General features: G+C 40.1%; 1 pseudogene; it reads left to right on the plus strand.

The window, feature by feature from the left end:
- The first annotated feature begins 242 nt into the window (after positions 1–242).
- Positions 243–1,435, plus strand: LOC102468296 (developmentally-regulated GTP-binding protein 1 pseudogene; annotated as a pseudogene).
- The last annotated feature ends 8,386 nt before the right edge of the window (positions 1,436–9,821 follow it).

Raw genomic sequence — 9,821 nt, forward strand, 5'->3', positions numbered from 1 at the left:
CAGATCCAGAAGCTTAAAACTAACGCCAGGTCTGGAAATTCCTCAAAGATCTAAATAGAACTACTATAGGATCCAGCAATCTCATTCCTGGGTATCTACCCAAAGGGCAGGAGAATGCTCAGTTGGAAAAGCGCTTGCACTTAAATGTTTATTGTGGTATTTTTCACTATTGCTTGGACATGGAACAAACTCAAAAGTTCACAAACAGATGAATGGATTGAAAAAGTGTGGCGCAGGCAGTAGCACCGGGTGGCTGTGGCAAGTCCGCTGGCGAGTGTGTGAGGGGAGACTACTCAGTGTGGAGGCCACTTCACCCTTAGGGGACTCGCCACTATGAGCAGCACTTTAGCAAAGATCACAGAGATCAAAGCCGAGATGGCTCGGACTCAAAAGAACAAGGCCACAGCACACCATCTAGGGCTTCTTAAGGTACGACTTGCTAAACTTCACCAAGAACTCATAACTCCTGAAGGTGGTGGTGGTGGTGGACCAGGAGAAGGTTTTGATGTGGTGAAGACAGGTGATGCTTGAATTAGATTTGTAGGTTTTCCTTCTGTGGGAAAGTCTACACTGCTCAGTAACCTGGCGGGGGTGTATTCCGAGGTGGCAGCCTGTGAGTTAACTACTCTGACCACTGTGCCTGGTGTCATCAGATACAAAGGTGCCAAGATCCAGCTCCTGGATCTCCCAGGTATTATCGAAGGTGCCAAGGATGGAAAAGGTAGAGGCCGTTAAGTCATTGCAGTGGCTCGAACTTGTAACTTGATCCTGATTGTTTTGGATGTCCTGAAACCCTTGGGACATAGGAAGATAATTGAAAATGAGCTTGAAGGGTTTGGCATTCGCTTGAACAGCAACCCCTCCAACATTGGCTTTACAAAGGACAAAGGAGGCATTAATCTTACTGCCACTTGTCCTCAAAGTGAACTAGATGATGAAACTGTGAAAAGCATTCTGGCTGAATACAAAATTCATAATGCTGATGTGACTCTGTGTAGCGATGCCACTGCTGATGACCTCATTGACGTGGTAGAAGGAAACAGAGTTTATATCCCTTGTATCTATGTGTTAAATAAAATCGACCAGATCTCCATTGAGGAATTTGATATCATCTATAAGGTGCCTCACTGTGTACCCATCTCTGCCCATCACCGTTGGAATTTTGATGATCTGTTGGAAAAGATCTGGGACTATCTGAAACTAGTGAGGATTTACACTAAACCCAAAGGCCAGTTACCAGATTACACATCCCCCGCGGTGCTGCCTTACTCCAGGATCACAGTGGAGGACTTTTGCATGAAGACTCACAAAAATCTTATCAAAGAATTTAAATACGCTCTGGTCTGGGGTCTGTCTGTGAAACACAATCATCAGACAGTGGGTAAAGACCATACGTTGGAGGATGAGGAGGTCATTCAGATTGTGAAGAAGTGAAACTTTCCCCTTCCCCATCAGTGTGGTTCTCCATGGCAGCTTTCTCCATGACCAACACTTGGCTTCGGGAGTCACTGGATCAGCATTCAGGGGAGGGAGATGGTACCCACACTGGAACATCACTTGTCTTATCTTGGTGTCACTTTGTATTTTGAACTGTATAAAAGACCTGGTAGGATGTCAAAAAAAAAAAAAAAAAAAAAAAAAAAAGAAAAAAAAAAGAAAAAGTGTGGCACATATACTCTATGGAATACTATTCAGCTATAAAGAACAACAAGACCCTGACATTTGATAGAAAGTGATCGAGTATGGAAGATTTATTGCTGAGTGAAGCAAGCCAGGCTATGAAAGAAAGGTATTGTAGTCTCCACTTAATATATTCTGATTGTCCACACTCAATGATAGAGACTGAAAAACTGAAGGGCATAAAAGCAGTGAAAATAGTTATGGACCCTGGAGACAGTGTGGAAAGAGGGTTGGAGAAGGGAAGAGTATAGCAAAGGAAATCAGGGAGAAAAAATTGAAAGGCAAGAAATTTGTGGGACACAGAAACGTTTATTACCTATTTATGATAACATTTATAGTGTTCTCAACTGGACTGGTCTGAGATGTCTTTCATGTTGGGTAAATTCTCTTTACAAGCCAAATTTTGTGTAACAATCGAATGTTAAAAACATAACAAGAATAATTTAAATAAAGGGGAAAAAGCAACAATGTTAACAGACAAACTAACATATGCTGGGTGTGTGTGTGCGTGCATGTCCAAAATCTCAAGAGGAGAGTGGAGGGTGGAGGAGAAAGGATTGCAGCATGGCCATCCCCCTGGGGGAGTGTTTCTTGCTTTCTGCTTCTCTGTCTCTCTCATGAGCACATGTATCCTATAGCAAAGATCTCTCTCTCTCTCTCAAAAGAAAAAAAAAAGGCATTGTGAAAATAAAGAAAACAGATAACATTATTAAAATCTTGTGGTTTATAAAGTTATGGTAGATACCAAAATATTAGTGATTCTTCCCTTTTACCTATGTTGAAAAATTAATTAAAGATAATACATCTCTGATTCCTAGACAATTTCTGGGCTTCAGAAAGTAAGAATTACCAAACACCCTAGTTTGACTGGGACAGTCCTGTTTCAACCCTGTTTTTCTGGATGTAATTATTATCAAAACCCTATTTTCATTTCAAAAGTGTCTCAGTGTGGACAGTAAATTATAATATTGTTGTGTCTCTAAGCTCTTGTTTGGAAAGGGGTTACAAAGTACCGCAAACAGAGCCTAGTCATATTTACCCCAGTTCGTCTGTTTGGGCAATGTCTGGAGCAGATAGACTGAGAACAGGGGTGTGTCTGCTGGGACCTAATGTTCTAAAAACAAATGGTTTTATCAGATGAAACTATAACCTAGATCTTAAAATGATTGAATGCAATTTCTATGGTGAAAAATCAGCTTAAATAGTCTAAGGATTTGCTAGGGTTGAACCTCAGGCCATGTGAGGTTCTCAAGAGCTTGAACCACAGAGGGGTCATGTAAGCGGGGCATTTAGAGGTCAACTGATTACACCCACATTGTAGATAAGGTACAGAGTACAGGATCCCTGATTCTGTACCTGTATAGGTACAAGGCAGCAGCCAATTTCCTGACTGCTTCTGATTACTTTCATTTTTATCCATTCTGAATAACTCCTGTGCCAGGCACTGTATTGAAAATACAATGGTGAATAAATAAAGTAAGAAAAGTTCATTCTAGTGAAAAGAGACAACCAATAAACAAGTAATTGGGTAAATTAAATAATTCAGATATACTAGTGAATGTTATGTGGGATAAATACAAAAACTTTGCACAAGAGAGAGGATAGTTCAGCTAATTCTGAAAAGACAAGGGAGTCAGTCATGTGAAATCTTGGAAGTCCAGCCCACAGCCCCTCTGGAATTAATGAAACTACTGAGTAAACAGTGTGTCAAGAGGAAATATGATAAATGTTTGAATAGCATTTCTTGATACGTGAGAAGGAAACCAGCATTCCATGTTATATCCGTAAGCACCTCCAACTTTAAAAAAGAATTGTTCTCATTATTGACTGGTAATTGCCACCATCAAAATGTATCCCTAAAACTAAGTTATTGATAAATCAATGTGACTCATCTCCCTACTCTACCAGCTGGCTCCAATTACGATCACTGCATAGCAAGTTACTAAAAATCTTTGTGTCTTAAAACAAAGGCAACTCTGACTTTGTTCATGATTTTATAATTGAGGCAGAGCTTCATGAAGATAGCTCGCCTCTACTCCATTTAGCATTAACCAGGAAAGCTCAAGAGAGGGCTACTGGAATCAGCTAAAGGTTTTCTCATTACATGCTTGGCAGTTGAAACTAGCTGTTAGCAGAGACTCTGCTTAATTCTGTTGGGCACAAAACCTACATGTAACGTTAACATGCAGCCTGGGCTTTCTCAGAATGTGGGGACTGGTAACTATGAAAGGAGAGGAGAGAGAGAGAGAGGAGATAGAGAGAACCAAGTGAGGGCTACTGTGTAGTTTTTTATGCCCTAGCTTTAGGAGAAATATAACATCACTTCAGTAAGGCTTGATTGGTCATAGCAGTAACAGAGGGCGTACAGATTCAAAGGAAGGGACCATAGATCTCATCTCTCATTGGAAGTCATAGTGTAAGATGAGCATGGGGATAGAATACAGTGGCACAGTGACCTTTATAAAATACAATCTTCCATAAAGCTCTGTCCTTTGACCTTTGACTAAGAAGATTCTGGTTTTTTTTTCTTTACATAACAGAAGACCAGAAAAGTGTATCAGACAACTGCGGAGGGTAAAGTGAAAGAAATGGAATAGGAACACTCAGAATCCTCACTGGTGAGCAGGCAAGTAGGAAAGCTTAGAGACTCTTATTTAATAATACTCTTTGTCCCATGTATTTTAGGTAAAGTGAATCATTGTAAATAAGTTTGGATTGAACAAAGAAAAGAGTGTTTTCTGTACTTCCTATCTTAGAAACTTTGCTATGTATATGTACCTTCTCCAAGGAGGAGACATGGTATGAAACTTTCCCCCATCTTGTTTGACCATGGGACCTTTTTTGCATGCAACTCTTCAACAGCTCATGAAACCATTTAGGAAATTCCATTTAGCAAATTTGTCCTAAGAGAGGTTAGAGTAGACCTGCAAAGTGGGACGTTTCATGGGTTTATGAGGGGATGGAAAAACTCTCTTCCAGGCTGAAGCTGTGAAAGGAATGAAATGTCTGCTTTTCAACTCTGGTTGGCAGAATCTTGTACCCCATGGTACCTGAATGAAATAGTTGAACTGAATGTGTTCAATAAATATGTTTTTCTGGTGTGCCAGAATTCAAAACCAGAGCCCATTAACATTAGTGTTTCAATGGCTTGCTACTGATGTCACCTTTCAGGGTAAGGCTGGTCCATCTACAAGTGACTCAAGATTGCAATGAAGAGTAGGAAATCAAGCCAGTGAGTAAAGAATGATAGGCGCTGCTGACTGAGCTCAAATTCACCCTGCCTCATTTGATCACTTTCATTACCTGAGAGTGATGAAATGAGGCGAAGGAGAATGTCCTCCAAGACCGCAGAAATGTACATAAGGACTGCAGGTTAGAAATCTAGACCAACCTTGGGATGCCAAGATTCCACTTAAAGAAAAGGGAAATACATCTGTGGAAATTAATGAGAAACACAGATATTCCATGGGAGTTCAGAACCTGGAAATTAGTGAGGCCAAGAAAAGATCTAGAGGGATATGACAGAGGGTGAATTTCACAGGAGTTTGCAACATGATATTTGGGTGGAAAGAAGCTTGGTTTGCTTTCAGTAACAGTAGGAAAATCTCCATTTCATACCCTACAAAAGGAACATGTTTGCTCTTTGGGATCCCAGGGAGACCTCACCTGGAATACCATCTTCATACTTGGCACCTTGTTACAATACAGAAGTAGGTGACTTAGCTAAAATTTCAAGAGCTAGAGAGATGCCTTTGGGTTTGGGTTCACTGCTTAAATACATCAAATCTTTTTGGCCTCCTGAGCACCTTAATTCCCAATGATCACCTTAGGACACATTCAGGAAGACCATGAAACTTGTGGAAGATTCCAAGGGAAATGTTTCTACCCACAAGAGTATGAAGGCTGAAACAGCCATGGAAGGAAGGAGATTATTGCTCTTGGAAAGTGTGGAATTTCAACCAGAGACCAGAGAAGACACTCCATCCTCGAGGTGCATTAAATTTTATAAGAGGTCTCTCGTGGTCTGCCTGGACACATTCTACCTCTGGACACTTCAGATTAGCCTCAGTACTAGAGTGTTTGATGGTTTTTCAAAAGCCATGAATCTACTCTGATATTGGCAAGCGATCTTGGAAAAAATGAGATATCACACGATATTTAATAGCTAAATGATTGTTAAGTGGTGTTCTTCCTTCTTTCAGCTGGATAAGAAAAGAATTGTGCTTCAAGAATGGAACATATTAAACAAAAGTCTTTTACACTTAGGTAAAAGTACTGTTTTAGAGTTGGACAAATCTTCACTGCAATCAAAATCATAGTAACACCTGTATAATTTTTAGCATTAATTACAAATCTTACCCAGACACTTAGATAATGAAAGTATTTACTTTTGCCCTCTCTGGATTAGCTTCAGATGACTTACTTTTAACATCCTAGCTCTATGTTGCTCTGACTCTTATCTCTCTTTTGATGTCATAATGTCATACTCCCTACTTGATTTTTTCACTTCTTTTTCTCTCTTCTTCCTCCTCCTTTTTCTAGATGTTATAAAAATGTCAAAGGCTGGAGGCTTATTAACAACGGGAATGTATTTTCTACTGTCCTGGAGTTGAAAGTCCTATCAGGGTGCCAGATCATGGTGTCAAGTTCTGATGAGGGCCATCTGCCAGATTGCAGATTGCTGTCTTCCCTCCATACCCTCACTTGGTAGAAAGAGAACCAGGGATCATTCTGGGGTCCCTTTTATGAGGGCACTGATTCATTCATAAAGTCTCTGACTTCATGACCTAATTTCCTCCCAAAGAACCCCACCCCAGTGTACCATCAACTGGAAGTTAGAATTGCAACATATGAATTTATAGGACTCTCAAACATTTAGTTCTTTGCAACTGGTAACTCCCCTTCTCTCTCTCTCTCTTTTTATTTTTTTTTTTGAGAGAGATTTTCACTGTAGGGCACGTGCGCTTGCCAGACAGACAGAAAGAGACATAGAGACAGAAAGCGAGAAATCACCCCCCAGGGGGGATGGTCACGCCGCAATCCCTTCTCCTCTATTCTCCTCTCGGGATCTTGGGCACGCACACACACGCGCCCGGCGTGAGTTTTAAGCCACCGGGTCCGGGACACGAACCGCGGTCGACTACGTGGGAGTCCAACGACATAGCCATTATGCTAACTGCTGGTTCCCTCCCCTACTCTCTTCATTTCCTTTTCTCACTGCAGACTCTATTTTGCTTCTATTCACTCTTTTTGCATCTAATTTCCTTTCTTCTTATCTCCTTGGATATAATCCATCTTTTATACGCAAAAAAAAACTTCTTCAAAGTAACTGGCTAGTAATTGTTTCACTATTTCCAAAAGGTCTTGTGTATAAGAAGAAATTACCAGGGCCAGCAGGTGGCATGATGGTTAAGGCATTGGACTGCCACATAGCTGAGGGCAATTAGAGTTCTGTCCTGGGAGCATGCATTGTCACTCCCCCAACCCAATCTTTCTCTGTCTCTCTGTAGGAAGCAGTGTACCCTGTAGCAAGTTAAAAAAATAATATTAATAAATAAAATTAAATATATCATTTTTTTAAAAAAAACTTAGAAGAAATTAAATTCTGAGTACGAATATTTTCTCTATGAATTGCTGGTGTTTAACTCAAGTTGAAAGGAAGAAATTGATGTCTATTCATTTATGTATTTTAAAATTACTGAATGTAAAGTAGGTATTAGAAAGAAATAGAAATATTTGTCTTTTCTTCTCAAAGAGCTTATCAACTCCAAGACTTCATTAAATTCATGTGAGAATGAGACCTGTAGCTAGTAGGTAAGGGAAGCTGGATTCTACCTGGCAGACCACTGTTCAAATCCCAGCCCAGTGGCTTGAAAACACACACCTGGTCTATGTGTGTGCATACCCTAAATCCTGGCAAGATAGCGAAATGGAGGAGAAGGAATGGCAGCAAGACCATGCCCCATTGGGAGGTACTTGTTCCCTCTTCCTCTCTCTCCTCTATGCCTCTCTTTCTTTCTCTGACAAGCACACATACACCTCGGCAATTGAAAAAACAAATAATCTTAAGTAGGAACATGACGAAAAGCTTAATGGACAGTACAGAGCCCAGCTACAGGAAACTAGAGGTCGGAAAACCTTTTCCCACTGGGATATTAGGGGATAGGATTTGAAGTAAGCCTTTTAGCATAAAGAGGATTTGGATGTCCAGAGAATAGAAGGAGAACAGAATGTGGCATTTTAGACAAAGGGCACATTATAATATGGAACCTGTTTAGAGATTAATAATCAGAAAGTGGAGGAATGATAACGGTGTTGGAAAGGGTGGGCAGGGTAGTGATAGAGGCCTTTACACTTAATAAGAAGTACACTTCATAGAAATAACACACTTTGGAATCATCCAGAACTGAGTTGGAATCCAGGCTTTTTCACACACTGGCTGAGTTACCTAGTTGAGCCTCAGTTTTTGATCATTAAAATTTAATATTACCTACATTTTGGTATTAGGAAAATCAACATTTCTAAGTTATAAATATTAAACTACCTGATGATTGTGTAGTTCTTTTCATAATGTCTAGTATTTGGTAAAACCTCATACATACAATGCTATTATCAATATTGTTATCATGCTGAACACTAACAGATCTAGTACTGAGGAAGAGTCGGTTTTCAAATTGTCCTTAGTGTATCATGTTGTCACATATATATTCAGTTGTTGGAAAAATCATGACATATTTTTGCATAGAAAAACAGAAAAATACATCATGACTTTTACAACAACCCAGTATATACATGTACATATGTATAATATATAAAATAAATTGCTTTGTAGGTCTCAGTCCTTTACCCTTGTCTATAACTATGCTTTTCACTATGTATACAGTGCCCTCCTATTCTGGATATAGGTAATTCTTTTCTTTCTTCCTTCCTTCCTTTCTTTCTTTCTTTCTTTCTTTCTTTCTTTCTTTCTTTCTTTCTTTCTTTTTTTTTTTTGTAGATGTTTTTGCCTTAGGATACATGTGCTCACCTGGAAGAATGAGAGAGAGACAAAGACAGTGAGAGGGAACATGAGAAATCACCTCCCAGAGTGGATGGCCATGACACAATCCCTTCTCCTCCACTCCCCTCCTAAGATCTTGAATATGCACACGCATGTACCCGGAAAGAGTTTCAAGCCATCAGGCCCAGAACTCAAACTACGCTTGGTCATGTGGGAGTCCAGCGATGTAACCATTAGGCCACCTTCTGGTCACAGGATGTAGGTAATTCTACATCCTTAAAACACGACAAAACCAGTGGCATTGGTGGCAACTTTGATGTAAATAGGACCTTAGAAAGCACTTCTATGATTAGACTTTCCTGTTCTTTCTCTTCTTCCATCTTGATGAGAAGAACATGCCCAGGCCAACACAGAAGCCCCAAGAAGGGGATCAGAGTCACTTGAAACAGGTACACCCCCCATAACCCACTGAGAGTAAAAGAACGGCCCAGACAAGTGCAGACTGAGTCAGCCACTTACTTCTCTGTCAGCTTGTAGACAAGTTTCAATCTATGAATTTGAAAGTGTCTTGTTATGTAGCATTATTTTGATGATAGATAGCTTATGGGGAGCGGCAGTCTGAGAAAACATGTGACCTTTAGACATATGCAGAAATGCACTTCCTTAAACTACTCTAGCAGGTCTATTGAGAAGCATTTACAAACGAAAGCGCTGTCTTTTGTCAATGGTTATCTTCCTGTTGTTGTTGATACTTGATACCCCAACACTGCAGTATCAGGCTAAAAGAAGTCACATGTGTTTATCAAATTTTGCTCCCAAGAAGATCAGAGAAATTAAATGGCGCCAGTCATGTTCACATCTTCGGATGATTAACATCCCCAAACAACTGGCTTTGCAAACCATTTCCTCTTTCCCCATTTTCTGCATTTTAAAAAAACAAACCTGAGGTTGATTCAGGGCTACAATTTCTCCATCAGAGAAGTTGGACCCACTGGATCCTTTCTTTTCTATGCTTGTGTGTCTTTGTGTTTGTTATTGTGTCTATTTCTAATCCAGAGCCTTCCCCACTCAAAAAGAAAAAAATCGTGTTCTTGCCTAGCAAGTCCCAGCAAGTCCCTGCAAAGTGTTCACTGACTCTTTC

The sequence above is a fragment of the Tupaia chinensis genome, unplaced genomic scaffold (assembly GCF_000334495.1).
Source record: "Tupaia chinensis unplaced genomic scaffold, TupChi_1.0 Scaffold143766_1, whole genome shotgun sequence".
Classification (NCBI taxonomy): domain Eukaryota; kingdom Metazoa; phylum Chordata; class Mammalia; order Scandentia; family Tupaiidae; genus Tupaia; species Tupaia belangeri.